This window comes from Protopterus annectens, chromosome 8.part1 (assembly GCF_019279795.1).
Source record: "Protopterus annectens isolate FY-2018-M chromosome 8.part1, PAN1.0, whole genome shotgun sequence".
Lineage (NCBI taxonomy): Eukaryota > Metazoa > Chordata > Ceratodontiformes > Protopteridae > Protopterus > Protopterus annectens.
Genome location: NC_056742.1, coordinates 407,340,551 through 407,357,711, shown reverse-complemented (window position 1 = coordinate 407,357,711; position 17,161 = coordinate 407,340,551). Strand labels below are relative to the sequence as shown.

Sequence of the window (17,161 nt, the reverse complement as noted above, 5' to 3'; positions counted from 1 at the left end):
AGCCATCAACAGAAGTGGAGTAGCCAAGTGGTTAGCTTCAGGCTGAGAACAGCTAGATGGTGATTGTCCGAAGGGTGGGACAGAAGATCCGGGATGGGATAGAGAGTCCAAAGTGGACACACAAGGTGAGACCACAGGAAGGGGAATTAAACTTGTCAAGACCAGAACGGTGCAATGAGGATGACTTTGCACTTCGATCTCTGAGCTTTCTGGAGGAATTATGTGCATCAGTGGAAGAGAAGAATTGGCATAAAGGAGACCGAGGTGCCAAGCATGGATCAGAGTGTCGCTGGGGATTTCACCGGAGGGTGGATCATGGCAAAATACTTGTTGTACTTGGCATTGGAAGGAGAGGTGAAGAGATCGTGGCAAGGTTGATTCCATTTCTTACTGATCATGTTTGCCACTGAAGGGTAGAGACCACTCGTTAGGCATCAGAATGGTTCTGCTGAGCTTGTCCTCTAGAATGTTTGACTCCCCTGGAATGTGCATTGCTACTAGAAAATGGCTGTTAAAGATCGCCCATCCCCACAATCTCATGGCTTTTCAACACAGGCGGTAAGACTTGGTTCCACCCTGCTTGTTGATGTACCAGACCGCAGACATGTTGTCTGTCTGGATGGCAATTGTCCCCATGGGAAGAGAGGCATGAAGAGCTTGCAATGCTAAAAGGACCACCTTCATCTCCAGGACATTTATATGCAAATTGGTCTCTTGTGGTGACCAGGTGCCTTGGACCGTCTAATCCAGCCAATGCCCTCCCACCAGAGCTGGGAAGCGTCCATGGTCTCCGTGGCCTTGGGAGGAAAGGGAATGAATGGTCATCCTAAGTAGAGATCCTGAGACTGAAGCCACCATAGGAGGGACTCCTTGCAGACTTGAGATCATTTTATGGGACAGTCCATGGGCAGTTTGAGAAAGGACCAATGCACCGCAAGGGTCCACTGAAGTATTCTAATGTGAAGGCGAGCCATCTGTAGAAGAGTTATGGTAGTCTCCATCGACCCCAATGCCCTGAGAACAAGGAAGGCGGGGGGAAGGATGATCGGAAAGAATCTGAATTACATGCAGCTGAATGGACTGAATTCTGTCTAGGGAAAGGAAGGCCATGCTTTGTGTTGTGTCCAGTGGAGCCACTATAAAGTCGATGATCAGGACTGGATCCATTTTGGACTTTGAAAGACTGATGGTTACGATTCAGCACAACTCCTCGTGGTATTTTTTCTGGCTTTCTATTTTCGACTGCTGTATCTTGCCTAAAAAGCGAATTTTTATTACTAAACTAGCTCTGCAAGTTGATTCACTGTATTTCTGTTTGCTTCTAAACTGTTTTGCACTCTAAAAGTTTGTTTTTTGCTTAAATTAACTGGTAGGCTACACACCCAAGTGCGCTAGCCGATTTAAAGCATTTACTGTTTGTTACTGTATCTATTTCTTATCTGTTTGTGAAAAAAACAAAAAAAAATCCTTGTTTTCCTGCCTTTACTGAACTAGAATAGTCCAGTCTTTAGATTTTGCTGATCTCTGGGCTGTGTCATAGTTCCTGTGTTGTCCATATCCTTATTTGGATATGAGGAAGTTTCTTTGTTCACCAGTGGGAGTGGGGAGCACTGAGCAGCCTATTTGTCCCTAAGGGAGTGGTTCCAGCCCAGCAACTTGTAGTTTATTGGCCGTTTTGGGCCATTTCCTAGCTCTTTCTAACCCCCTGCTATAAAGCCCGCTTTAGCGCTTGTATACGACTCAGCACAGCTCCTCGTGGAGTCCTGCAGAGTTCTACAAGCAGCAAAGAGTGACTTTCCATTGATTTATAAGTAATTTTTCTGGCTTTCTATTTTCGACTGCTGTATCTTGCCTAAAAAGCGAATTTTTATTACTAAACTAGCTCTGCAAGTTGATTCACTGTATTTCTGTTTGCTTCTAAACTGTTTTGCACTCTAAAAGTTTGTTTTTGCTTAAATTAACTGGTAGGCTACACACTCAAGTGTGCTAGCCAATTTAAAGCATTTACTGTTTGTTACTGTATCTATTTCTTATCTGTTTGTGAAAGAAAAAAAAAAAATCCGTTTTCCCACCTTTACTGAACTAGAATAGTCCAGTCTTCAGATTTTGCTGATCTCTGGGCTGTGTCATAGTTCCTGTGTTGTCCATATCCTTATTTGGATAGGAGGAAGCTTCTTTGTTCACCAGTGGGAGTGGGGAGCACTGAGCAGCCTATTTGTCCCTAAAGGAGTGGTTCCAGTCCAGCAACTTGTAGTTTATTGGCCGTTTTGGGCCATTTCCTAGATCTTTCTAACCCCCTGCTATAAAGCCCGCTTTTGCGCGAAGTTGCGCATAGCGCAGCATCGGGCAGCGCCGGTTAATCAAGTTTAAACTATTTCTGGCTCTGCTAAGACTGCGCTTCAGTTTTTCCCTTAGAGCTGCTCTACTTTCAATCTAAACAGTCTATTCTCTATCTGAAAAGCCCAGCACTTGCTCCTAAAGCATTTTTATACAGGTAAAGCACTCAAACAAAAAGAAAGCACTACATCCACCTACAATCCCCTTGAGTACCCATTTCCCTATAGGTCCTTTCTGTCTCAGTTACACAGCAATCCCTTACACTATTCTAGCATGTCGAAGGGTCAATTACTGGCGTCCTCTCTAGTTCAGCTGGTGAATCTGGGAATCTTGAGGCAATGTTACAACTGCCTCATGTACACAGACAACACTCTCCTCCTCCCAACAAATACAAATATATGTGAGAGATGCAACTATATAGCCAAACTGGAGGCTGAGCTCCCTCGACTCAGTACTGGCAAAACCAGTCAGGAGGAGAAGGTAGCCACACACACCACAAACCCAGTCTCACATAGACCTATCACAACTACAAACCAAACACAAACACACAAAAACATACTCTGAGGCTCTAATTAAAAATCTACCAAAACAAGAGAGGCCTCCAAAGCAGACATCCAAGCAACCACTACCTCAAAACATAGCACATGCAACACATAGTTCACAAAGTCAGTGTGCCAAACAGTCACAGCCCTTAAGGCCATACAACATGAATGATACACTTGTAATAGGTGACTCCATAGTCAGGCACACTGACATCCCGCTCACCAGACTGAACAAGGAAAAGGTTACAGTAAGCTGCCTGTCGGGCTCTAGAATCCGCCACATAACACAAGCACTCAGGTCACTCCAAAGCAAGTACAAATATGACTCAGTCATTGTCCATGCCGGTGTGAATGACCTGAGACGTACCTCCCTGGACTACATGAAAAGAGACATAGAGGAGCTCTAAGATTATGTAGCCCAGGCCGGTATGACCCTGACCCTGAGCAGAATATTACCTTCACCAAGAATGATGCCACAGTACAAAGACAAAATGATCAGCTTTAACAACTGGCTCAATTACTGGTGTCATTCTAAGGGGATCCAATGTCTGTCTGCTTGGGATGACATGCTTGACAAGCCATGCTGCTTCGCAAGGGATGGCTTGCACCTGTCACCCCTGGGCTTCCGGATATTGGCCAAGGCTCTTGCCACCCCCATAGTGCCTTTTTTAGGCAAGGCTCAAAAGACAAACCCACCTCCCTAGATAACACAAGTGGAAAAAAACTAAGGGTAATGCTGCTCAATGCCAGAAGTCTAAACCTCAAGATGCACGCTCTCAAAGCCCTCCACAGTATGAAGAACATCGATGTCTGTGCAGTGATTGAAACCTGGTTCAAGGCTCCTGAGAGCACCCCAGCACTACCAGGTTATACCTCATATCATGCTTTTCAGCCTCAAAACTTGGATTGAACCACAAAAGGAGGGGGAGTATCCATATTCAAAGATACCCACACCTCCAGGTTAGTGGCAACGCACAAAGCATCTGAGACCACCCAGGTGCAACTAACCGTAGGTAAAACTGCCCTACAGTTTGTAGCATGCTACAGACCACCCTCTCAAACTCAGGAACCCCACTCAGCCTTCCTGAAGACACTGGAGAGTATGAATGTCTCTCCAAATACCATCATATTGGGAGACTTCAACTACCCAAACATAGACTGGGAGCATTACTCAAGCCCCAACACCCTAGCCCAAAGGTTCCTAGAATTCATAAACTCAAATGCAATGGAACAACTAGTCACCACTCCTACAAAAGGAGATAATATACTAGACCTGATCATCACAAACATGGGGACACAATGTTCCACACCGGAAGTATACCCCTCATTAGTGAGATCAGACCATAAATTAATCTCACTGGAAATCCACATCCCGCCCCCACCCCCAGCACAAAGGACCACAGTGAAGAACTTCTCAAAAGCTGACTTCACACTTCTTAAGACTGAAGTGGTATCCTTCAAGGCCCCTGGGCCAGTGGAAACCACAGCCCACACCGTTGAATCCTTTATAAACACTTTCTACGGACACCTTCAAGAATGCATGGATCATGCAATCCCAAATAAAACCAAGACCCATTCCCCCAAAGGCAGGCATCCTGTCTGGTGGGCACCAGCCATTAACAAGCTTTCCAACAGGAGGAGGAAGCTACTACATGACAGAGCAAAATCCCTAAAACGGAAGGCATCTCTGATCAGTACTAGCAAAAAAACTACGATCACTCATAAAATCATTCAAGGCCAACTTCGAGAGAAAAATCGCAAAAGACACTAAAGACAATCACAAGGCCTTCTTTAGTTATGTTTGAAACCTGGGTGGAAACTCCCAGATATGCTCAGAGTTGGTCCAAAATGACAAAAAATACACTGAACCCACAGACATTGCCAACATACTGGCAGACAGGTTCAGTGCAAATTTCTCCCCCCCAAAAGGAGGAATATCTATCCCAGAGTGTAGCCTCCCTGACATCTCAGATGCCCAGGTGAGAGCCGCCCTCTCCAAAGCTAAAAACACAGCATCAATGGGACCAGACAGTGTCCCGGGTTGCATGCTACATGAACTCCAAGAGGAACTAAACCTGCACATAAGGCTGCTGTTTAATCTTAGCCTTACTACAGGATACATACCCAAAGAATGGCGTACAGCAACAGTGGTCCCACTCCACAAAGGAGGTGCTTCTACGGACCCTGGAAATTACCGCCCCATAAGCTTGACGAGCCTGGTCTGCAAAGCTATGGAGAGGATCATTATGGAACTCATAAACAAAGACATTGGGGACCTACAGACACTGGATCCTACCCAATTCGGCTTTGTCAAGGGCAGATCCTGCCTTTTGAACCTGGTCGACTTTTTTGAAACAGTCACTAAGGCCATTGATGAGGTTAAGGCAGTTCACACAGCCTACCTTGATCTTGCAAAAGCCTTCGACACAATACCCCACTCAGGCATCATAGACAAGCTCACCAGCTTAAATGTAAACCCATATGTCATAAGATGGGTTGCAAACTGGCTCAAGGACAGAACCCACATGGTCAGAATTGCTGGAGCCATGTCAGACTCTAAGCCGACTGGACGCCAAGCGGTGTCCCACAGGGCTTGGTCCTGGGACCCCTCTTGTTCGGCATTTATTTTTCCGAGGTACAAGCAAACATAGGAGGATTGTGGCTGACAAAGTTCGCAGACGACTGCAAACTGGGCGCCATAACTGATACTCCAGCTGACACAAGCATCCTTCACAAAGGCCTCATAGAAACGGATAACTGGTGGCAGAGCCATGGCCTTAAACTGAACGCCAAAAAATGTATAGTCATACCCTTTGGGAAAAACAAAGTACCCACAAATTACCACATAGGTGGTAATCCATTAAGTATGGAAGAAGTAATCAGGGACCTAGGGACCCAAGTTGACAGTAACCTCTCATTTGACACTCACATTGCCAAGGTGGTTAGGAAGACCTTCTATATTACCCACCTTATCACAAAAGGATTCACATTTAGATCAACAGAGATCATTGTGCCCCTATACTCTTCCCTTATCAGGCTCATAATTGAGTACAATGCCCCATTTAGGATGTACCTTACCCGACACCTGCAGCAGTTAGAAAGACCCCAAAAGTACCTCACCAAGAGGATCAAGGGTCTCAAACATATGTCATATGCTGCCCGGCTGAAGAAACTCCAGCTCTATTCAGTCGCATACCGCCTACTCAGAGGCTATCTATGCCTGACGTACAAGGCCATGTCCAATCCGGAATTAATGGACATGCTCCACCTCAGAAAATCCAAATCCACCAGAGCCACGAGAGCGAGAGATTTGAACCTCAACACAGAAATAAATAGAACATGCTGGAGAGACAGATTCATAACCCACAGGCTCCCTACACCCTGGAACAGAATCCCAGTCCATGTTAGGCAGAGCCCCTCACTGACTCTCTTCAAGAGAAATCTTGACGAGTGGATGGGAGATTGTAGGTTTACACCGGGGGTCATCTCTGTGTCACTACTAGACAGAGGCACAGTAAACTAAACCCTAAAAGGGCGTAGTATTCTCATCCTAAGGGGTGGTGAAAGCCACACACACTCTGGCTAGGCTTATAAATGCCCTAGGGCAGATAGCCTAGTATGAACCTATGAACCTAAAGGTAGAGGGCAAGTTGAAGGAGATAATCCCTGGCTTGAAGTTGATGCTTCATAAGAGCAGTGAGGAGTCAATCATCCAACTAAGGAAACACATGGAATCTGAGCAGTTTTAGGTGAGCTGCAACTACTGCCATCACTTTGGTAAATAGCATGGGGGCTGTGGCAAGTCCAAAGGGGAGTACCCTGAACTGAAAGCGACTGGCTCCCAGCCGGAAGCAAGGAACCTTCTAGAGTGTTTGTCCATCTTGACATGGTAATTGCATCCTGAAGGCCTATAGACCATACCTAATCATCCTGCAGAAAAGGCAGAATGGACAGTATTGTAAGCATTCAGAATTTTGGTTTGGCAATCGACTTGTTTAGGGGAGTGAGGTCCAGAATTGGTCTGAAGTCCCACGTTTTCTGTGGTACCAAAAATAATCTTGAATAGATGCCCGATCCGAACTGGCCTAGGGGGACAGACTGGATGACTCTTTTGCAGCAGCTTTGCGATTTCCAGGGCTGCCACCTGCCTTTGATTGGATGGCACATCAGGGAGGTTTTGAGTCGGACTTAAGGATTTGAAGAATGGGATCATGTAACCTCTGGATATTATCTTCAACACCCAACAATCGGCATTGATGGCTTCCCAGGATGTTCGGTGTAAGGAAAGATGTTTCCCGACTGCCTCCAGAGTAGAGCAGTCGGGCAATCCCTCAGGACTGCTGAAAGGGCCTGTCCAGGAATGTATCTCAAGACCCCTGATTTCCTGGACCCCCCCCCCGTCACCGGGAGAGCATCTGCCACTGGAATTATTTCCCCCTCTGCCTTTTGAGAAGTCTCCCTGCATGTCCTGGAAAGCACAGACTTTCGAAACCATAGCTTCTTACCGCCACTCTGATTCCTGGTATAGGACCATTGTGGGGTAGAAAAGTGTATTCCAATTGCAGACAAGGTCTTTCCGACTTTCTCGCACTGGGAGAATGCGTCTCTAACCGTGGGACTAAAAAGAGATGATCTGTCAAAGGGCATGTTGATAAAGGATGCCCTGAAGGGTTCCAAGAACTCACACAGTCGCATCTAGGCACGACACCCAATGGCAACGCCCAAACTGGCTGCCCTTGAGGTACCCTCTGCCACATGCGAAAGTAGCCTCATGGATGTGTTGGAGAAGGAGCGGAGGGTGGACATTCTGAAGGAGAAGATCTTGTCCTCTTCAGACATGGAACACAGGACAGAATCAGAGATTTTCTTAACAAGGTCTCTCTGAAGTCTGATCACGAGTGTTAGATAATCCGGAGTGCGCACAGAAAAAGTCACTGAAGAGCAGACCTGCTTACCAAATCTGTCCATTGCTCTAGACTCCCTGTACAAGGGATGAAGCTCTTCTGGGCAAGTTCTTTCTTTGTGGCTGCTACCACCACCATCGCATCGACTGGGACACCCTTAGTCCAGTGCTGCCTATTCAGAGGGTTGCCAAGTATCTTATCCGGGTACTTTGGTAGGGGCTTTACCGTGTCTAGCTCCTTCCAAGGCCTGTGGGATATCAAGTCAATCAGGGGGTCTCTGCAGGAGGGAAATCCAGGATGCAGATGGATCTGTTCCAAAGGCTTCTAGGAACATGGACTCATCAGAGGTAGGTTTATGGATGGACCCCCCACCTTTCTGTTGAAGGATCTCCATGACATTCCCAAAGGAGACATCCTCAGGTGGGGATCTGGGGGACCCTTCGCCTTCATCTAAAGTCCAAGTTTTCGGTCAGGAATTCCAGTGGGGAATCAAAGTGCCTCCTTTTACATGTGTGCTTTTGGTGCACCTCCTCAGCAGATGCTCTGGGAAGGTGTAGAAAGACCTGGTGTGCTCCTGAAGAGAAGCCACTTGCATGCTTCTTGGAACAGGCTGTCCCACAGCCGACAGGAGAGAGAGGGATCCGGCGTGGCCAACTCAGAAGGGGGGGGGGGGGTCAGGTCCAAAGGAGGGAGAGATGAGACTTCAAAAGCAGAGGGAAAATGAGACTCCAAGGGCAACTCCATCGGGGCCAAGGGCATCGATGTCGAAGCCAGATGAACCCTCACTGCTCCCGAAGCCGAAGTTGGAGTAGGAGCCAAACTGTCGAGCAGCGAGGTGTCGAGGGGAAGGGACAGCTTCAGAAAGCTTGGCAGATGAAGCCAATCCCTCGGACCAAACGTCAAAGCTACAGCTCCGAGAGTCAGATGGACCCGACAACACCAGTGCCAAACTACACAAGATGATGGTCGGTGTCGAAGTACGGGTACCTATCAGTTCCGATGTCTCGAAACTTAGGATCCTCGGACCAGAGGGCTCCGAAACTGAAGATCGGAGAAGGAGAAGTAGACATGAATGTAAGCTGAGCACTCATGGCTCCAGAGGAAGCCAGAGCTGGCAAAACTCCCTACTGAATCTGCGCTTTCAGAAATTTCCTCATCAGCCTGTCCCACCTCAAATTCTGAGAGGTTCCGGGAGGACCTGGCAGAAGAAGCTGTCGACCCCAGCCTGGAGTGGTGCCTGGGCGACACCAATATAGGAGACTTTGGGAGAGGGACAGTCAGCTCCAGTGAAAAACAGAGAGATCAAAGCTGAGGGAAAGAAGCTGAAGTAGAGGTGGTTCTCCCACAGGAACTGAAGGTCTGTCAGGAGACTGCTTCCTGGCCTTGTTCTTTTCCTTGTCTCTAGATTTTTTGGAGGGGGTTTGAGCCCCTGAAATGGACACCACCGAAGGAGTGGAGGAAGGGAGAAGACCTTTGAGGATTAACTTATTTCTCCTGTCTAAACGTGTGCTTATTAAAGCCTGCACATATAGAAGAGGAGGAATCTAAGTGGGTCGCACCTAGACAAACCACGCATAGAATGTAGGCATCAGAAGATGGAATTTTATGCCCGAAATCTGTGCACTTCTTAAAGCTTGCTTAGGGTCGACCATGGCAGGACACCAAGAACTGTAAATACACTACAGAGAAGAGGGAAAGAAAAAGAGAGAATCTACTTCTACCTTTACAAGAAAAAAACTACTTTTACACTATTACTTTCTTTATTTTAAATGAGCTAAAGACAAGCAGGAGATAGAAAAAGATATTAACACTGAAAATGATGCACTCACACACCAATAAACACTGAAAAATTCCCTGGAGGAAGCTCAGCGATGGACCCTGTGGCTGTTCAGACGAATGGAAAATTAGATCTGGGGGTGCAGGGAGACTGAGGCATTATGGGTAGGAGAGGAGGAGCTCAGTTTTTGGCTCCAAGGGTGGAGTACACGGGCAAGTCGGATCCAAGGCGGATCCGAAATGCACAGGTTGAAGACCAATTGAAGATAACAACTTCAGATTTCATGTTTACCAAAAATCAGAATCAGCTGTTAACCATACTAATCAGAGTCAATGTCATTTGTGTTCAAGGGGAGTAGACAGAAGAGGGTCCTGGATCACTCGTCATCTGCACCTAACTGATGTGATGCTTCTTATATTTTCTCTGTTACAGTATGAAAGGGTAGCTGCCAAATGTACCCTTATGACACAGTGACTGACAAATGTACCAGGTATAACTTTCTACTGAAAGGGAGACACTTGACTGTAGTTCTCTCCATACATTCTCCATTAGATTTATAATTGACTTAACATCACTGTGGCAAGGTTGGGAGACAATCTGGCAGTGCTCTCAGTTCCCTAAATTTAAACAAAGTCCTCAAAGTTAAACACACATCCCCGAAATCAAAAAAGGTACACACAAAATACGCTAAACTGCAGAAGTATGCAGTTTGAACTATTTAGATTAAGAGTATACTGACTGCAAATTTATACAACCTTGAAGATAAATGAAATGACTGACTTTGCTGCAAAATTAAGTATTCCTTCTATCTCAGAGTTAGTATGACCTTGGAGAGAGTATATTCAGCTTGGGGGAGGGGAGGCAAGGGTAGAGTACCTCCATCCAGAGGCAAATTCTGTACTTGTCTTTAAAAAAAAAAAAAAAAAAAAAAAAAAGTTATGCGGAACTATGTGGATTTGCTGTACTGACTGTCTGTAATTAAAGGCCTTGACATGCAACATGGGTATCTGCACTGCTGATATGTTGTATTTGCTGATTTTATATTTCATTTTTTGGAAGTGGATTTATAGCAAGAAAAGCGCAGGGTACACCATTTGGCATCTCACCCCCACTGAAATCTAATGTACTTACCAAAGTAATAGTTTAAAAATGTGAAATGTAATTTAATACAGGCACTCTGTAGTGACAATTAGTAAGTAAAATAAAGAAATAAGGTTGTGCTGAATGGCACACACATCTGCAAAAAGCTGAGGAAGATGTCAAAAGGAAATCTTCATCAGAAATGCCACATACACCTGGCTCCATACCACAGACCAATCCTTGACTGTGACCTTAACAACTGAAATATGATTAGCAGCTCAGCTGCTGGAGAAACAATACAGGGAGAGACAAACAGGCCAAAGCTGGCTTGCCATCCTAGCAAGTGGATGACAGTCTTATCTGCTGTAACTGCAAAGAGCTACTGAATGAGACTGTGTCTTGTACACAGCAACAGTCAGGAAATATGCTTGGTCCACTCTAATCCTAGTTTGTGGTAGCCTTTGTCAGATGTGTACAGAACATGCATGCCCTTAGGAAAAGGCACTGTACACCATGTAATTTGAAAATATTCAAATAGCTACCAAGAGAGGGATTACAGCCAAAAATAAAATCCAAACAGCTGCTTAAATGAAGGCCTCTCAATTGGTGATCATCCTACTGGAAAAAGGTGGGCCCAAGCTAATGGCAAGAGAATGGATGGTTAGCTGGCACTAAGGGGTGGCATGCATCCTACGGCTGCTGCTGATTCAGGGTCACCTATTACTGCCTTTGGAAGTCTAATCCTGGTAACAGAACCAGCTTGTGGTGCTCCTGGCTGGCTGAAAGCATCAGGCACAAGCTGCTGCTAGATTAAGCTTAAAGGGATCCCCACTGTACTTCCGACAATTTTAACCAAGGTTTCTGCCCTTACCCCCTCCCCCAAGGTACACTGACTCCAGAGGGAGTATACATAGAGATAAGGGGTGCGGGAGCAACCCTAAGGAGATGCACTGCCCATGCAAAAAACATACTTAAACTCTCATTTCTGATATTATGAGCATTCTTTATTTTCATCCATACAACTGTGATATGGCATCAGCTGAAAGACCAGAGAGTACAGTATTCAAGAAGTTGTGCTTATCACACAGCCTCATTAATATACAGTGAGCGACTGGTGAATATATTGGCTAAGTTCTGAACTGCAGAATTTAAAATCATTTCTGAAATAAAATCCCAGCCTGCTCAGTTGGGCTTTTTCATTCAGCAAAGATATCTGCACAAACATGTCTTCTTCAGTAAAAATAAAAACAGTATTTTTTGCCAGACAAAAATAAAACCCTTTAACTGTGAAGTATCCATGCCATATGCATTTACTGACATCTTTCTTGTGATGCCAAATGGTGTATGTGTTGTTAAGATGTACAACCTTAATGATTTTGTCTTACATATGTAGCTATCCGCTACTGATCACAGTAACAGCAGAAATGGCATACATTAGGCTGCCAAAAGCTTCATATACCTCTTTCAGTCTTCTTTCTCTATTTGGTAAGGTCTTAGATTTTGTAATTTTTTTTCAGGACTGCATATTTCAAATTCTATACTTTAAGAGTTTTACACTTGGTGCCTCAAGCTACAATCACGTATAAGGCTGTGCTGCAGAATGTGAGGCACTTTTGACTTTATAATCATTGCAAGAAATTTGCCTTTTCATTCCTTACATTATAATCTGTGGCTGTAAATCTGTCAAGAATAAGTTATTACAGTATCTAATTGGCTGCAGTCAGAAGCCTAATTGCAGTTGTACTAATTTTTATTTTTTTAACTTTAAATCAGCCCTCTGTGCACTTGGGTTTCAAGTGATTACTGTCAAGGATAATTTAAAACATTTAACTATCATGTTAGAGAGGATCACCAGTTCACAGACCAGAAGCCCAAAACAACCACATGGAAACACTGCATTACTGGGACCCACAATATCAAACTCCCAAGACTTGCCCCCCTCCAAGACCCATGCTAGCACTAGGTCAAGAATCCGCAGCTGTAGGAATGTTCAAGATTAGCAAGGAGGAAGTAAGGACAGCTATGAAGATGAAGAATGGAAAGGCTGTTGGTCCAGATGACATACCTGTGGAAGCATGGAGGTGTTTAGGAAAGATGGCAGTGGATTTTTTAACCAGATTGTTTAATGAAATCTTGGAAAGTGAGAGGATGCCTGAGGAGTGGAGTTGAAAAGTTTTGGTACCAATTTTTAAGAATAAGGGTGATGTGCACAGCTGTAGTAACAACAGAGGGATAAAATTGATCAGTCACAGCATGAAGTTATGAGAAAGAGTAGTGGAAGCTAGGTTAAGAAGGGAGGTGATGATTTGTGTGCAGCAGTATGGTTTTATGTTGGGAAAGAGCACTACAGATGTGATGTTTGCTCTGAGAGTGTTGATGGAGAAGTACAGAGAAAGTCAGAAGGAGCTGCATTGTTTCTTTGTGGATTTAGAGAAAGCATATGACAGGGTGCCTAGAGAAAAGTTGTGGTACTGTATGAGGAAGTCGGGAGTGGCACAGAAGTATGTAAGAGAGGTACAGGAAATGTACGAGGGTAGTGTGATAGTGGTGAGGTCTAAGATACAAGTGATGGATGCATTCAAGTTACAGGTGGGATCACATCAAGGATCAGCTCTGAGCCCTTTCTTACTTGCAATGTTGATGGACAGGTTGACAGATGAGATCAGCCAGGAGTCCCCGTGGGCTATGATGTTTGTGGATGACACTGTGATCTGTAGTGAGAATACGGAACAGGTTGAGAAGACCCTGGAGAGGTGGATATGCTGCAGAGAGGAGAGGAATGAAGGTCAGCAGGACTATGACAGAATATATATGTGTGAATGAGAGGGAGGACAGAAGAATGGTGAGGATACAGGAAGTAGAGTTGGTAAAGGTGGATGATTTTAAAATACTTATGATCAACAGTTCAGAGTAATGGTGAGTGTGGAAGAGAGGCGAAGAATAGAGTACAAGCAGGGTGGAGAGGAGTGTCAGGAGTGATTTGTGACATACACGTGCCAGTCAGAGTGAAAGTGAAGGCCTACAAGAGGATAGTGAGACCAGCTATGTTACACAGGTTGGAGACAGTGGCACAGATAGAAAGACAGGAGTCAGAGATGAGGATGGCAGAGTTAAAGATGTTAAGATTTTCACTGGGTGTCATGAGAATGGAAAGGATTAGGCATCAGTGTATTAGAAGGTCAGCTCAGGTTGGACAGTTTGTAGACAAAGCCAGAGAGGCAAGACTGCATTGGTCTGGACATGTGCTGAGGAGGGATGCTGGGTATATTGGGAGAAGTATGCTAAGGATGGAGCTGCCAGGTAAGAGGAAAAGAGTTAGGCCTAAGACAAGGTTTATGGATGTGGTGAGAGAGGACATGCAGGTGGTTGGTATGGCACAGCAAGAGGTCTGGAAAAAATGGAAACAGTTGATCCGCTATGGTGACTCCTAACGGGAACAGCCAAAAGTGGTGTGATCATCTTGGAATTTTGTTTGGCAAACTTGTGGTCTTCATTACAATGACAGTAAACCATTTAAAACTGGTTGGATGCCACTCCTCCCAACCCATGGCTTACAGAACGCATCCACTTTATTGTGAGCAGAGGAAGCCCAATCTATGAATATCATCATTCAGGAAGGTGCTGTACAGCAGGTGAGGGGATGACCCAAAGTTACTTAACTTTCCTCACTCAAATACTGATTTAAACGTCTGTGGATAAACAGCAGACAAGCAAAAGGCCAGTCCATAGTGGAGTTCACGAGGGTATTCAGTTACTGAGACAATTTTCACTGAGACTGACAATGTGAACCCAATCCAAGCAAAGAGGTTTAAAAATTCAGAATTTATAGTACATGCTAGGACAATGTAACCAGAGATATGGGCATATCAAATAAAGGGTACAAGGGGCAAAGTCCCCTATATGGACAGTGACAGACTGCTTCCCAAACTAAAATATTTCTGTACTTTCAAGCTCATTCAATGGCTCAGGTTATACAATCTCAATTTAACAGGGCTTGAACAAACTTAGCACAACCTTTCATTCATTAGAGTGCCTCCTGAAAGGAATATGAACTACGGAAAGGGAAAGCTGTGCATGTTCCCTGTCTGTCTTACTGAAATATATGGAGCTCTGGAAACTCAACACCCTTCTCAAAGGAAAAGGGAGACACTCTCCTATCCTGCTCTCAATTGAGGAACAGCGGTTATCATCTGAAACAAGAAGTAGTTAGGAAATAGCTGCTTACTGGGTGGTGGGTGATGAGGTCTTAATACTTTAGACAGTGTCCACGAGAACAGGCACTAGATCATGAAAGGGCTGCACGAGTACTGTCACAGGAATCAAACTGTGCTCCCACAGACAACAGAAAAGTCTCCCCAGATGTTAAACTGCTTGTGCATCAGGAGTCCCCTCCACCCTAGCTTTTCACCATTCAGTGGCAGCAGGCAAAATAGTAAATTCTTCTACACAGAGTCTGGCCATCAAGCCTCCAGTGGGAGAGTCAAGGAGTTGCTCCAAAGGTAGCCAACTCGAGTATGGTCATCCTCTGAATAACCAAACATGGGACAGCTAGTGTTGCAAAACCTGGATGCATCCCTCACCAATATGGTTGGAGGGGTACACCTCTTATGACTTCACCACGTGCAAGACTAATTCCGAGGTAGTAAAGAAACAAAAAACTCATGATCTGCAAGAAATGAGAGGCTGTCGTTTGAATAAAGGATGATTTCACTGATATCTTGCCTCCGTATCCCTTATTTTCTTCTGGTGGTCCAACACTGATTAACATAACAGAAAGGATCACCAGCCAGTGACTGAGCTGAGTAACTTTCACAAATGCTACGTGCATTCTGGTGACATGTGGCACACAACTTTTTATACTCATCTAAAAGCCAACTTGCTCTACTGTGGCCTTAGCTCTCAAGCACAGTGCAGTGTGTGGAAAGCTCCACATTTCACAGAGAATTGAAACAGTGTTCCACTGTTCTGTGTTCCTTTCCTTGATTGGCTATAATTTCAATTCAGGAGCCAATCAGTAAGCAGAGAGAGGAGCCCAATTAGACTAACTTCAGGATGAGAAGCAGACGATCAGAATTTCGGGTGAATTCAAGTCTGTGGTTTCAGGCCAGCCTGTTAAGCTACAGTGAAGCACGGACAGGAAACAAAAACAAACTGCTGTAATCTCCCTTTTCCCTAAGGTAGGGGCAGTATCTCAGGTCAAGAAACATATAAATTAATAAAAAGGAGGCTACGCTGGCTATTTATGAAACTGGTAATAGCTTTGCTTTAACAGGACTTGTACAATGATGCTTGAGGATGTTTGGATCATAAATCTACAGATCTTTATTAGCACCTCTTCACAGGAGTGAGCACTGTTTCTGCAATGGTGGATCAGAGGATACTGCATGTGATATTTTATGGTAGGCAATCAACAACCCATAAGGGACACAGTTGAGATATTTTCAAAAGGCAAGTTGTTGGCCAAGCCAGAATCTTAAATACTTAAATTATACACCGTGAAGCTCTTCACAATGACAAAGTTATTGACTATGTACTAGGGACCTGAAAAAAAAAATGATTGTGTCTTTTTTTGTTTGTTTTTTTGATAGTTGGTGACATACCCAAGGACCTGAACCATGAAGAGATTGCTCTTGGTTGTCAAGCTGGAGCTAATGATAATGGGTGATGCATCAGAACACCATGCAACTATGCTGTCTACATAGAACAGTGTGGGTACATCAGATACAGTAACTAACAAGGCATTAAAGAAAACAGAAAAAAAGCAGCAGACCCAAGACAGACCCTCCAGGTGTAGAAAGGCTGACCTGCTTGGAGTAGGAGAATTTCCTATACTGGACTAGAAGGAGCATTTACTTAGATACATGCACACCCAATTAAATGATGTGGATGAGGGTCAGTACTGAGTTAGTTCCTGTTAGAGTTTGGGTGCTGCAGTCTCGCAGTCTCGAATGTTTTAACCACATCAATGAAAACAGTCCCAATGAGCTAGTTTTGTCAGTATATTGCTGGATAGTATTTGAGAGGCTGTACACAGCAACAGTCCTGCAAATGTGATGTGTTTCCAGCATTCTAACATCTACAAACTCACGAAGAAAATTACTTCTGCTAAACAATATTTCAAGACAATAATCCAAATATGCCATCCAAAATAAATTATTCAAGTAGTAGTTCTGTTTTCTTACACACAGAAAGCTGAACTTTGTCAACAATTCAAGACCTACAAGCTTTAGCTAGTGTAAACCCAGGACAGGCTTTTCTGATGTATTTGCTCGCTCATTGTGCAGGTCACCTCCTGCACCAGCCTGTCTTGAATGTTCCACCTGGTAGTCAGTGGTTCCTGCAAAATAAAAGCCATTGTTTACTGTTATAACTAAAGACAAAGAAATGGTGTCCTTTGAATAAGAAACCACATTTCTTTGGTCCCACTCAGTAAAGACTACCACCCCAATAACACCTGCTAACGTGCATGCTTTCAAAACCCAGCAACAGCAAACATTCACATAGCATCTCTCCAACTGACA

The 17,161-nt window shown here is 44.6% G+C and overlaps 1 protein-coding gene across 2 annotated transcripts in view; it reads right to left on the bottom strand.

The window, feature by feature from the left end:
• HEATR3 (HEAT repeat containing 3) overlaps positions 1-17,161 on the bottom strand; it is a 603,471-nt gene that overhangs the window by 195,382 nt on the left and 390,928 nt on the right. The window lies entirely within an intron of this gene.